This window comes from Heliangelus exortis, chromosome 1 (genome assembly GCF_036169615.1).
Source record: "Heliangelus exortis chromosome 1, bHelExo1.hap1, whole genome shotgun sequence".
Taxonomy (NCBI): Eukaryota; Metazoa; Chordata; class Aves; order Apodiformes; family Trochilidae; genus Heliangelus; species Heliangelus exortis.
Window position 1 is genome coordinate 93,240,603 of NC_092422.1, and position 14,856 is coordinate 93,255,458.

Genomic DNA, 14,856 nt, shown 5'->3' on the forward strand with positions numbered 1-14,856 from the left:
TGAAACCTATGTTATATGAACTGAAGAAATTGAAGCTTTAAGTGAGTTCTCAGGAACTCATAAAACTTAAAGGGAAGAAATGTATTTTTTTCACAGTATATAATTAAGTAATAGAACTAGTTTTCCAAATGTGTATGTGAAGCCAGCAGTTTGAAGCAATTTATTTAAGGAGCAGGCAATAAAAGACACTAACACTTTTGCTTCAAATGAAAACCATCTGTGCACAAATGGGCAGTCAGAGTAAGATTTATTAAATGGTCGAATTATTCAAACATCATGCACTTAGTTTTAATTCTGATGGGACCACTCTACATTAAGAGTGGCTACTCAGAGGTGTTGGTAGAAAAAACATCATTTTCTGTTGATTTGCTGAAGCAGGTTACATCAGGAGTACCAGGAAAAACTCATTAAGCAAAGTGATTCAGTTTGAACTGAGTCACCTTTAAGGAAGAGGCCTAACAACCAAACATAGTGAAAAGGTTTGAGCTGGGTTTTTTTTATTTGTTTGTTTGTTTTTATTTTTTTTTTTTTTTTTAAATCTTAGTATTTCTATCAGGCAGTCCCTAATTACAAGATCAAAGAGTCACTAAGGTGGGAAAGGGCTCCAGGTCTGTGGTCCAACCTCTTGTCCAAAGCAGGGCCCATGTCTGGGGTCAGACAAGGCTGCTCAGGGCTTTCTCCCAGCAGGTCTTGACACTCCCCAACAATGAAGCCTGCACAACCTCACTGGTAACCTGTGCCACTGCTAAATTGTCCTCAGGATGAGAATATTTTAATGACCAGCTTGAACCTCTCTCGTTTCAACTTGAGTTTATTGCTTCTTGTCTGTCCATCACAGAACTGGTCCTCCCAGTTCTCCATCAGAAAACTTGCCTGGGAGTCCTTTATCAAAAAAGGTACTTGGAAAACTGTGGGGAAATCACCCACCCTGTAGATTTCTTCTACCTTCTGGCTGACACTGCTGAGAACAGTTGCACTGACACTAGATAAGGCAGGCTGTGGCTCTTGCATGTGTAACGTTATGTCTCTGTCTTTTTTCTTGGATATATTGTGAGAATGTTGTCTATAGCTGTATATATTGTAAAAGTTCAGGTTATAGGTAGTCACATAAGACTACTTTAGTAGAATAATTTCTGAATCATATTATTTAGTCAAAAAAAGAACAGCAAAATTTGGCCAATATTGAATGACTTTGTCACAGTCAAGATAAGACTGCCACCAAAATAGTCTAACAATGCTAAGGATTATGGATGAGAGCCCACTTTTTCTTTGGCTTTCCACAGCAACAAAAATTTGCTGACACTTAATAAATAATGAAGCAATCCTGTATTTAATGGGCTTTGCAGGTTTTCAATAAATTTAAAACTTTTTTTTTTTTAATAGTTTTGTATTTTTTTTTTAAGGAGAAGATACAAAAAAGCATGACTGGAAGAAGAAACTAAATATACTGTGGGAAAGAGCCTAAAAATTATCCTATTTCTGGCTGAGTTAGCCTGATCTATAATCAGAATGTGAGATTTGGAGAATTATTTTTTTCTGTGGCTTGTAAGGCTACGTAGTATAACATTTTCATTGGACTACACCCAAATCAAATCTTTGTCCAGCAACAACAAGCTCCTTAAGCTGTTTTCACATGCACACCTGTTAATATATTTTAAAGGAAATACTAAAAATTTGTTGTAAGTAGAGACATAACATATATCAGTAAGGATAAATGAGGTGATTTAGAATTGTATTAAAATCTTGAAGGTGCCTGGTTGATGAGCCATGCTCTAAAGTGTTGCAGATTGACCTCAGCTGGAAACAGGACGTAGCTGAGCAAGAAAAATTGCTGCAATGGGTCCTTCTCACTCCTCTCTTTGCACAGCACATTACACTCTCACTTTGGTCTCTTAGTGTGGAGCTGAAGTTTGTAAGAATTGTTGGAAAATATTTTGTGATCTGTGCTGAGTTGTGTCAAATGGAGTCAAAGCTCTGTAGCTCTTCATCCATTGCATACGTGCATGTAAACTTGGAGAACTGAACTCGAAGATCCATTCAGTCCCTTTCAGCAGCAAATCCCCAGGTGGGAGCAAAGGGAAATAAAAAAGACTGGAGACTGGAGGCTGCAAAGGTTGGGAAGCCGAGAAGGAACTCACAGGGACAAATTTCCTAGCAAGAAGAAACATTATAAAACAAAAGGCAAGCTCCACCTTGAAACAAGGAAAAAGTTGGTTGCTTTAGAAAGATCTAAGTATTTCTTGTATATGATAAATTGCAATTTGTTTTCTTTTTGCTGAGTCTTCATGTATTTGTTTTTTTTTTTCAACTGTCACCTGTACCAAAGGTAAATTGTAATGTGCCAGAAGACTTGGGAGACATGATCTCCTAGGGCACTTCTGGTGCCTAGACACAGTGACTGGTAGCACCTGTCTTTTTGGAGACTTATTTAGGAGGGGGTGTGTGTAAAAGTCTGATGAACTGATGGCTGGGTCCTTCTTCATCATGGAGAATCCAATTTCTTCTGAACTGAGCATATATCTACAGTGAAAGCAATAGGATGAAAAGCTACAGAAAGGATTAATTTGCAGTATTAATTTAGCTACTAGATGACCAAAAATTTAAATGTGAATATTAGTTAGATATTGAAATTTCCATTTTGTTTTTCTTCTAAAGGGATTACTGCTTTCTAAAGGGAGTAAACACTCTAGTTTTTTGTAATACCCTCACTTTACAAACAATCTTTTGAAACACTGCTTTCAAAACTCTCATAACTTGAACAGATATTCAGTCAAGCACATATTTCATGAGAGATGTCAGTAAGCTCTAGGAGATAAAATTTGGGATGGAAATCAAAACTTTTAAGTAGATACATAAACAAGGCCACTACTTAATAGGTCCACAGCAATTGCACATGGAAGAAAAAAGTTATAGATCCTTTTTGCCTGTCATAGTCCAGTACATCTGCTAAAGAAAACAAAACTAATCAAACTCTGAAAAGTAAGCTAGTGGTCTGATTAATTAAGGTGATTCCCCCAAATAAAATTAATTTCTTTCTAAAAATGCTAGATTTTGCAGTTAAACCTATCAAAGAAAAATTCATAGGGCCATGTTTTTTGTCATTTCCAGCTTAAAATAACAACACTGACCTTGGCATGAGATAGTCTTGAGATTAATGATCAGCTTGGGTTAATGATCCTTGGCTATGCAGCTGAACTTCATCTCCTCCTAGCCTGTCATTAATCCTCAGGAAATTTACTGCCCCTTGACTGTAATTACTTACATAGCCCATGTATGAACTTCAGGTGCTGTGGCAAATATGTGGTACTTCACAACAAGAACTCTTACAGCAGAAAACAAAGCAAAAACAGCTTAGAAAACTTTAAAAAAATCAGAAAGGCAAATCATACGATTTTGAACAAAATATTAGTAACAGCCTTCATTGTGGTCTGTTTTCTCTGGATGTCTTGGAGCAACCATTGAAGATTATTACAGAATACAAATAATGTAGCATTTGGCATTGACCCTCTGGTACAGGGATTTCCAAAACAGCTATCAGCTTTGACTTTAAATGCCAAATACAATATTTTGCCTTGATGTAATCCTTCAAAATACTGTTCATTCTTCTTTCACTGGAAATGATGCGAATCAGAACAATGTTTCTATGAAGGTATAAGATGAGTGAGGATGTTTTTGCTCATCAATTATTTTTCCCTGCCCACTTGTCATGCAGTTAACTCTGGCACTTAGCTACAGCTTATAGATGGAGGACATTACAAGGCAGAGAGAAGATGTGATTTGCCCAAGACCTTACCTTACCAGTAACCATTTATGGAGTTACTATTGGAAGATGAGATTTTCCCAGTTAATGCTGATGTCAGTGTTCATTCCTGAAGACCATTTTTCTTTCCCTGTGTGGAGGATCCTGTTCCTGAGGATGGTCTCTCAACTAGGGATGCCTTTCCTAGACCTGAGATTATCACAGTTCCAGGTAAAGGAATGAATAGGAAGAACAGCAAGTGACACAATATTAATTTCTAAAGCTGTTTGAATCAGTAATTCAGGAAAAAAACCCAAGGAAATAGCACAAAAAGAATTTACTGAAATCAAAACAGCCATGGTGTTAAAAGGTCTTCCTATTAAGTATGGATCTCGCTGAAGTTCATTTTCTCTCCAAAAATGGACAAACAAGAAACCAGGAGCCTGAGCAGAAAGACATCCTAGAATTCTTCAGCAATCCAATGACTGTAGAATTAATTTAAACAAAACCACTTTGCGAATTAATGGCTTTAAAGGACAAGGATACTAATTATTGTGAAGCCAAGCACCCATCTGCAGGACAGAACCCCTATAACCTCAGACAGTGTAAATGAGGTATATTTTATCAAATACCCATCTGGATTTGCAGGCTCCCTCCCACGTGTGATACTTGGAAGCATGGCACACCTCAGAGGGGCACAGGAACAAGGCAGGTTATTAAACTCTGAACAGGCTGCCCAGGGAGAAGGTTGACCCACCATCCCTGGAAGGTGTTTAAAAGAGGTGGTGCTGAGGGAAAAGGTTGAACCACCATCCCTGGAGATGTTTAAAAGAGGTGGTGCTGTGACGTGACCCAGCATCTGCCATGCTCCTCAGAGCTGCAGGTGCCAGGTTCAAGGCTGAGTTGTCTTCCTCTTCCTGGGTTCCTCCCTTCCAACCCAAACCATTCCATGATTCTGTGATCATCTTCCTTTGTCTTTGGGAGCTGTTATTATTAGAGAGCAGCTCATCACCTGATGCTGCTTTATATCATAAATATTTAGGTCAGAACTGATATTTTAGTGTCGATGTTTCTGGAGGAACACATACCGCTCCTGAAAGGCAGATGTTTTCTGAACTTACTTCCAGCCCTGCAAACGGAGCCTCTGAGGACCTCCTGCTGCATCTTCCAGCTTAGGTTTTCAACTCAAAGAGAACATGTTTAGACTGAATAGCAGAAAGAAGTTCTTCAGTGGGAGGGTGGTGAGACCCTGGAACTACCCCATCCCTGGAGGTGTTCCAGTCCAGGCTGGATGAGGCTATGAGGGACGTGGTTTAAGAGGCGGGCTCGGTAGCGTTAGGTTAGCGGCTGGTTAACCAGTCTCTGGAACGATTCGGTGAGTGCTCGGGTAGAGTTCCCGAGGTCACACTTCCCCCAGCAGAAGCCCTGCCGGGTCCCTGAGCCTCACCGCCAAGAACCTCGGTCCCGCCCGAACCCCGCAGCGCCGGGCAGCAGCGCCACCTGCCGGCCCAGCAGGGACACGCCCGCAGCAGGGAGCGCCGGGGCTACCACGGGGGGTACGGGGCGAGGGGGGGGAGGAGGGATTTAAGGGGGAAAGAAAAAAGGCAGCAAGCCCTAGCCTGCGGTTCTCCTCCTCACACAGATATAGCCGTGTGCGACTTCTTTAAAGATCAATTTGGAATATTTCCTGTAAGAAGTCCTGCCTGGGCGGGGATGCTTATTCCCCATCAGTTTCTTCAGAGCTCCTTAGCAGGGGGAGTAGGAAAAAAAAAAAAAAAAAAAAAAGAGAAAAAAAAAAAAAGAAAAATTCTCAGTCTTCAGTAGGCTGAATAGTGTCAGCCCGGCTGTCTCTGCGACATGTTGGTAGCATCCAGAGGCCAGGCCTGGCATGGTTTGCTTCACTGTGCTGTGCCTGTTGCACCTGGGATAATGACAGGCTCTGGGATGGTCTTCTGAAGGTGGCTGCTCTGCTCTCTGAAGCAATGGGACACCGTTAGCATAGGAAAAAACCCAACACTTAAAACCCCCCACTGAGTTCTTAACCCTTAGTCATTACTGGCACGTTTGCAAATATCTTTGCTAAGAAGAAAAGCTCTTATTTAACTTAAAATGGCACAGCATCCTCCATCTTTTTCCGTTCTTCCGCTTCAGTTTTCTACCAAATTTGGCCCTGCATTGCCTGCCAGCACTGCTCTGGCTGAGGAAAACTGGATGAGAAGCTGTGGACTTGCTGTATTTTAACCAGCTAGAAAGATAACCAGTGAAAGATGTAAGGCAGTTTTTATCCTCCATAAACAACTGAGCTGAATGTCTTCCCAGCATTCCCAGGTCTGCCAGTCTGAGAGGAGCAGAAAACAAACCTGAGGAACAGAAACAAAACAGCTACTAAATATTAGCTTTCCAGTGTAAGTTCTGGCTCTGTGCAGATGGGGATGGAGCAAGGAATGGTTTTCCCAAGCAAAGCAGAAGAATCAAAATGCAGTACTTTATAAGTACTGTTGTTATGGCAAAAGCATTTTTTAATGGAAAGTGTCATCTTAACATACTATGTATATATCTTTATAAACCCTCAATCTGAACTATATGCATGCAACTTAAGCTGTATCCAAAAATCCATTAAACTCTTAAAAAATGTAGCATTAAAAATAAAACATGTAAAGCTTCTCCACTACATTTTCATACTAAAAACTACAAGCAATTTGACTTTTCTATAGGTCCAAGAGTATTTTACTGAGATAAAGTGAGAAGTTCAGAAGTTAGTAAAAAGTCTAGTTTTAGTGCAAATGTAAGTATCTTGTGATGGTGGGGAAGAAGGGGGAGAAAGTGTGTGGGACCAACAGGGAGTTTATTTTGTGAACCCCCATGGCCTGATGAGTTAAAGATAAAAATCTTTAGTCAGCAGCAAGATGTTCAGAAAACCAGCTGAATTTAGTTAAGGACTTATTTTGGAGACCAGCAGTGCATGCTGGAGGTGGCAGCTGGTTGCCATAACAAGGTACAAGAGGCTGAAGATTTCCAGGGGTCAGCATTTTTATAAATGTCATCAATGCAGGTAATAAATCTTAATTATTTAACAAAAATATGCATGGCTCGTCACCCTTTCAGCCCTTTCCCAGCACTGTCTCAATACCCCATACCTGAAGCAGACATCCTCAAATATTTGGTTACTGCTTAGTAGCAGCTACCTTGAAAAGACTTCTACAAATTAAGAACTGTTTAGACAATCAGTCAAAGAAATATACAGTTCTGTTATCTCAAAACAAATTGCTTTCTTTTGTCCTGCCAGAAGAAGAATATATTAACTATGAGCTCAGGTAATTAAATACACATAACGTGCATACATTTAGCATTGACATAATTAGCTTAGTGTAAACTGAGACTTTGTGAAATCCTTGCAAATCCTGTCTTAGAAGGTTGTTATGCATAATTATGTACTAATAGAAGCAACATGATGATTTTGCTTGCATATTGAAGGAAGAAGATGCAGAAGACAGAATAACTATCTTTTTAGCAGATTAACAAAACACAGTTTCCTGTGAGAAAATACATTAAACAATCATGCAGTTAGTAAAAACTACACACGCGATTAGGGTTTTTTATTAAAATTACCTGGGTGAATTTAAATTTTAGATTTCTTAACTTTTGTATACCTCACTTTATAACTGTAATTTTATTTTAGCGTCGTTAAGTAATTAAATTAAGTGGAATTAACTTACTTAAAGAAGTAAGTAAAGTAAATGGAAAAGAAGAACTTTAAAGGAAAAAGTGCATTAAGTCCATACCTTTAAAATTATTAAAAACCTTCCATAAAAGTAGTAGATATCTCTTCAATAACATCAGTTTTTCTGAAGAATTTCATACAATATTTTTTCTTTCAGTGGTAATGTTTTACTACTTCTGACAGCCTGCTCCAAACAGTATGGAAAATTTTGTATTATCGCTATTATCATCTTGCTGAACATTTTTTGTTGTGAGGAATTCACAGAAAGCAAAGGCAAAATTATGATAGAAAATAAGATTCAGGAGAAGAAGAGAAAATCTCACCTGGCATTGGTGTGTTAGGTCTGGATCTATGCTAGCAATTTATTCTGGAGCTGTAGGTGGGGTTAAAGTTGATCAAACTCAGAGGGTGGTTTCAGGATCTGTGAGTGGGCATTGCTTTAGAGGGAAACAAACTGGAGGCTCCTCTTTAGCTGCACCCCAGGCTTTGATGGGGATATGGAGAGTTGGGTTGTAGTCTGCATCCATCTGGGAGATCCTCCAGGATTCCTGCTCCCTGCCACTCTTATCCACCACTGTCCTGGGCCAGTGCTCCTGGTAGATGTGCAGCTTTTTTGGTACGTTTTGTACCCTTTAACTGCAAAGCTGCTGGAGCAGGAGGGGAGTGCTTGAAGATTATGGAGGAACTGGAGCCTTCAGCTCATAGCTCAGAAAAGGCTTACGTATGGCAGGCCTGGCTCCAGTCCCTGTGGAGACGTGGGGTGCAGGAGAGCCTTTCTTTGTAGACATTTGGATGCATCAAAGACAGCCTCTCTGTCTGTCACCCTGTACCTGTGCCCGGCTCCCTCCACATGGCCCCCAAGGTCTCTCTACACAGATGCTGCTTGTGGGTCTCCTTCTTGCCCCAGATGCAGTGGGTGATCACCAGGGGCTTGGTGCCATGACCAGCAGGAGGATGGTGCAGATCCTGTCTCTGGTCATATGAGAGACAAGCTTGAGCTGAAGGTTCTCTGAGTATTTAGTTGTCGGCCAAGGAGGAGCAGCCAGCTGTGTTAACTCTCTTATCCTCCTCTATTCTGCCTCCCCACCATCACCTGCCCACTTTTGTTGCCCTGTGCAGCACCTCTGCTGCAGAGACCCAACATGGCACCGAGTTCTCCTCTTGGCTTTGAGGGACCGGAGGTTTGCAGGAGCTCAGCATCCAGCATGCTGATGGGACTGCTGCCCTGCCCTCTTTCAGCAGGTGAATGATCCACAGACATGATCTATTAATGGTCATGACTTCCCAGTCAAAGGAAAGGGTAGAGGAGGGAGCATTGCTGCCTTTCCTGGTGAGCTGTCACTGCCTGTGGAGCACTGAGTCTGTCTCCTCCATCGAGGCAGGGAAATGGGTGTGCAGGCTCTGCCGGCAGCTGCACGTGGCGAGGCAGACCTTGGTGTTCACTTCCACCCCCATAGTACATGAAACCATGTCCTGGTTTGGGCCAGGATAAAGGTAATTTTCTGTCTTGTGCTTTTGCTTTCAGCTAAGTCTCTTGTAAGTAGTTGCACTTGCTGAAATTAACAGCAAGTTTCTCAGACAGTGTCTGCTTCTAGGACTGATAACACTCAATGTTTATAGTTACTGCTAGAGAGCCTGGTATGCAGAGCCAAGGACACTGCTCAGCTCTGATGAAAACTTTTACCCTCCAGAAGGAAGAAAGAGGTCCCACCTTCAGCCCTCCTTTGGGGAGAAAGGGACAAGATAGATGCCAGAATTGAGCAAACAGAGTATTCCATCCCATACACATCATACTCAGCATAAATTTGAGGGATCACAAGGGTCAAACCCCTTCCTGCTTCCCTTCCTTCGTCTGTCCCTGTTAGCTTTAGCATCCTGGGAGGACTCCGTCCATTCCTCTGCCTGTGGTCCTGATCCGTGCCAGCCTGAATCTGTGTGTTCCTGCCTCCAGCTCCCGACTGCTGCTGACCCCAGCAGTCCATCCTGGACTTTCCCAGGGCTGCCCTGCAGCCTCAGTGGTGACGTGAGAGTTATTGGGGGGAGGGGGGGGGAGGAATGTGGTATCCATTTTCCTGTATATTTGCATATTTGTATATATTTAGTAATTTTTCCTATTTATCATTACTCTTTCACTAAATCTGTGCAGTTTAGTTTCCAACCCATAAGTCTCTCTCCCTTATTCTCTCTCCTTTCTTTATCAGGGAGGGGAGGGGGATTAATAGAGAGCATCTGTCATTCAGTTTAATTGCCAGGCCAGTGTTAAACCGTGACAGACCATAACTCAATCTGGATTGTTGCAGCATGGCACAGCTACCAGATAAAATACCTCTGGATTCTCTTGAAAGCACTGTATATTCCTTGGATCAAATCCCCATCTCTGTCTGTGGACAAGAGCCTATGTAGGCTCTTGGAAAAGTCTGGACAAGAACATATGCAGGTATATTCCTAACACACTTCTAGGACATGCAAGGGATGGGAAGAAGTGTTTTATTTGCTGACCAGCTCCTCTTGCACAAGATTACCTGCCCAAATCCTGGGCTGTATCCACCCAGAATAGGTACCCCAGCCTTCTCCTTCTACTGGTGGGAGAGCTGGGACATCACAACTCTGGCACAGGGATCTGATTTTGGCTTTGGGCTCTCTCTGAATGAGCCAACTGCAAATTCGGGTGCATGGGAGCTATGGAGGAGATAGCGAGGCAGAACTAACAATGCTGCTGAGCAGATTTACACATATGTGCAGGATTTGACACAGGCAAGTCTTAGACAGGCCTGTAGAGTTAGTGCCTGTACAAAGGTCTACTCTGACCCATTTTCTGGTGAGGTAATATGAAAAAGATGTTTAAATCTACTATGATTCCCATCAACCTGAGGGGATTAGGCAGTCCATCCCACCACCTACAGCCTGATCAACAGCACTGGGGCATTCCTGAAAGACACTTTTATGATGTGCTCTTAAAGATACCTGTGATGTAGGCTTCATAGTTTCCCAGGCAATCTATTACACTTTCTCAGTACAAATAGAAACAACTTTTCAAAATGCCCATCCTAAACAGCTTTCATTTCAGTTCAAGCCTGTGACTCCTTGCTGTTTCAATGAAAGACACCAAGAAAAAAGCTCTGTGTTTTACCTTCCAGTAACCTGTGGTGAGAGACTGTTATACCTTTGAGTTTTTTTCCCAATGTGTATATAGGTCTGTATATGTGTATATGTGTATGTTAGGTCTGTTAAGGCATAACCTTTGAATAAGGTTTCTGCTCGAGGAGTACGTGTTGAAATCTACAGCAAAAGCTGTACAAAAGCTCCTTCCCAAATAAAACTATTATTTTCTGCTTAATTATTTGCTACCAATTTGAATAGATGCTGCAGTTATATATGGCCACACTCGATTCACAGCATATGTGCCAGAACAAGAGGAAAACAATTAGTCCTTCTGTTCTATTCACATCACATTTACTGCGGAGAGAAACGTTTCTTTCTTCCTGCAGGAAGATTTTTTTTTTTTGAAGGGATTCATTTTCTCTCTAGCCATGCCAACATTCCTTTCACATTAGAAAACTTGAACAGATTTCAGCCCTCATTCAAAGCACGGTTTTGTAGTACAAACATGCTACAGTTGTCAACACACAATGCACAAACACACACGGGGCAAAAATAGACTGAGCAGAGCGTCCGCCAGCCCCCGCTGCCAAACGCTTCGTGGAAAGAGGGGGACGAAAGTATTTTTACGAACTGCCAGCCAAGCTCTTCGAGGTCTCAGAAAGTCTATATTTGGAGTAATTATATGACTATGTTACGTCTTGCCTAATTGCAGCAGTCATGTTAAATAATGAAATTATTCAGCCATTTCCCTTTGTGTGAGAAATGGCCCCAGCTGCTCGCCCTCATCCATTTTATCCCAGTGTAGTGCGGCGGCACTGCTGATTAAGAGCATATGGGGAAATATTTTAAGTGCAGTGTAACTAGCTTTATACCTCAGTTCAATTTAAAGAAATAAACAGACTGCTCTAATTCCTCAAATTTTTTATTCCACAAGTGTTCTATAAAATTCTTATTATATCCGGGCTTTTACAACATAATTTTAGAAGCTGGCTAAAGAAATAAGTGTTATAAAAGCAAATAAGTATTCCGTATGATTCACGATGCTAAAAGTGGTAAAACTAGCATTGTCTATAGGATTTAGATACATACTCAATAACAACAATGCTCAATCTCTATAAAATAAAAATTTCCCTCAGCACACTTTTGCTTCATATGGTCAGATTCCACAGGTTAGCTTTGTAACACAACCAAGGAGACAAGAGTTATTATTGAAATTCCACCTGTCCCCAGTGGTATGTACCCAAAACCGATGCCAAGTCCAGCATAATGTCAAAATGAATTCACTCTCACAAGAGAAGAATTAGCAAGCAAGTATTTGATATTATCCAGACACTCTTAGAAAAGCAAAACTGGACTGAATTTTGATTAGGGAAGCTATTATGCAAAAACAAGCTGCTAAGATTTCTGCTGAAGATTCAACTCTGAAAATTGTTTCAATAGCCTTCCCATATAGTGCTCCCCATTTAGGTGCACTGGGGCACTGTTAAGCAAAGGGATGACAGCAATATGTACACAAGGCCATCTTGTTGCATCCTAATTGAACAATACAATGAACTCCAAAGTGCACTTTGTTAGGGACAATATTCATGAAACAGCTCCTGGAAGCCTCACCTTCAAAGATGATGGAATAAAACCAGCATCAGATAGATGCATTACAGAACCATTCCCAAGTAGGTTTTCAGAAAGAACAGAAGTCTGTTTTCTTTACTTGTTTGCAGGGAGCCATGCATATTAGTATTTAAGCTCTCTGAAGTTTTGTGCAGGCTGTTTTTTACATAGTGTGTCTGAAAAAAAAACTGTTTGAAACAGTCCTGGGTTACATGTTTCAAGATTCTTTAGATTTATCCTGAAAAAAAAAAAAAAAAAAAAAAGAGTAGGTAATCTACTCTGCCTATAAACTGGCAGAGAGGGGGATCTGAAATTGTTGTATTTTTGTTAAAGAAACATTTGGAATTCAGTGTCTTTATTTTACATATTATTTACTCTAAGTGAAAGTCTGTCTTCAAGAGGTGTCCCATAAAGCCTTCTACCAATTCAGGATGCTGGACCCTTCTTCTAAATGTTGTTGTCCTCTTCTTGCTCTGGTTGTTTCTCAATAATCTTGGCTGCCAGTTTCCTCTTGAGCCCTGCAGACTCAGCAAGTTATCCTCTTAATTCCCTGGGGGGTACGGGGCTGGTGAAACCAGGCTCCCCTAGGAAAATGTCACACTGTTTTGGTGAATGGGTACTGAATGAAGAGACTACAATGTAAATGCAGGTTTAATTGGAGAAAATTGCTTTGTGTGTCTGTGTTTGTATGCAAGAAATCTTGCAGAGAAAATGTTGAGAGGGGCAAATACGGTAGGATGAGATTGAAGGGGGTTATGAGATACAGTAGAAAGCAGATATTGAAAGGGATGCAGCTTCAATTTTACCTAATGGCAATAACCTAGTGGTTGAAGGACCAGTGAGTATGTTAACTGTTAGCTCAATGCCTACAGTACACTGGTTTCTGTAGCAGGGATTTCTGATATTAGTGGAGAAATAGGTAACAAATCCATGGAGAGGCTGGAAATAACATTATGTACGCAAGTCTTTTGCGAGACACAAAAGATTGTCACCACTAAATAATGGATGTTTTCTGTAGCCTATTGTTTTGCATTCAATTGCTGAATCATCCTTTTTAATGTCCATGAGGTTTATTAAGGTCAGAGCTTCTTTCTGGTGTCATATTGCAGTTGAATTGCTTAATGCAACAGCTAACATACAGGTCAGGAATGGATACTTTTCCCCTGAAAGTGATATCTAGGTGAGGAAACTGAACATTAACTTGGGCAGATATATTAAGAGGACACAGGACAAAAAAAAAAAAAAAAAAGAAAAGCTTCAACATTCCTTGGCAGATGTTTGTAAGAGCATTCTAATAAGCAGCATTTGGAGTTCCTTCATTCCTTCAGTGCACAGCTTGGCAGGACAGTGTTGTTCCTTGAGAATATAAAATTAATATGTGTAAATATTGAAAACATATTGTAATTAAAATTACTTCTTTATTAATGGGTGGTTTGTGAGCTATGTGGTACTCCACCCCAGCAAACTCTGAAATAGCACTAAGAGTCTAGGAGCCATACTTCATGAGCAGAAACTGGACCTAGAACTTCAATGTAAGTACAATCTATGATATTCAAAGTCAGGAAAAGCATCCATATGGATCAGAGAGTATAAGCATGGTAATGTTTGGGATTTTGAATAGATAGTGTGAAAATCTGTACTTCTAACAAAGCAAGTTTTAGTCTGAAATCTACATAATTTACTTTGCCATGTTACACATGAGATCATCCTTTAAAGCTACTTAGGGAGGCACTGATGACACTGACAGTTCAGAGGGACTTGACTTTTAAGTGTTAGCAGTCCTAGCACAGTGCCATTACCCAGGCAGTAGAAGGTGCTCTTGTAACAGCAAAGAATGTTCCTTGATCTGGCCAGTTAGAGCTCAAAATCATTCTGTCCCTCATATAGCCCAGCATTCTGTATTTCAAAAATGATGGAGCCAAATGATTGCACAACCTAACTGTTTTTAAACAAGCAAGGCCAGTTTTAGTTATGTTGAAGTATATACAGAGAGCTATATTTCAGTTGATCACTTGGGTATCTTCTGGAAGATTTCTAAAGTGTACAGTTATATCTTTTTATTGCTAGGACTGCATGTGGTTTTATGTATGAGGAATGGTTTGAGGGATTTGACTGGGAATAACGATATAAAGGCCAGTACCATACAGGTACCTTATGTCAGCATAGCCCCTGTGGTTTCACTACCTGAGAAGCAAATTTTGTAGGATTTCCTCACTATTGCCTGGAAGAATAGATTTTCATAATTTTATTCCAGGTCTTAACTTCATCCAGATGTTTTGTTGAGACTTATCTGCTGGCCCAGCCATTCTCCTCATACACTACCTGATATTCTGATAAGGTCTGCCTCTAGAACAAAATTACTACTGGCTTTTCTGCCTTGCCTTGGCTCTCCCAAAAGTTCAAATTTCCCATAAGTTCTTCAACAGAATACCTTTGCAATGTGAGGACTTACCCTGTTGCTCATTTTCTCAAGTCCTATATCTGCAGCAGATGGTTTGTACCACAACCCTGGAATTTCTGAGAGCCCTGATGGTACAGAATATTTCCCGTTAAAATATAGGAGAAAAGCTAATTTCTACTATGTTTAGTTCTTCTGTGTATCTGCCTGGATAGATCAGTGTGAAGTAACTTTTACTGTTTTGTCTTATCATATGTAACTGTTCTCAGATCTACACCTGCAGTCTTC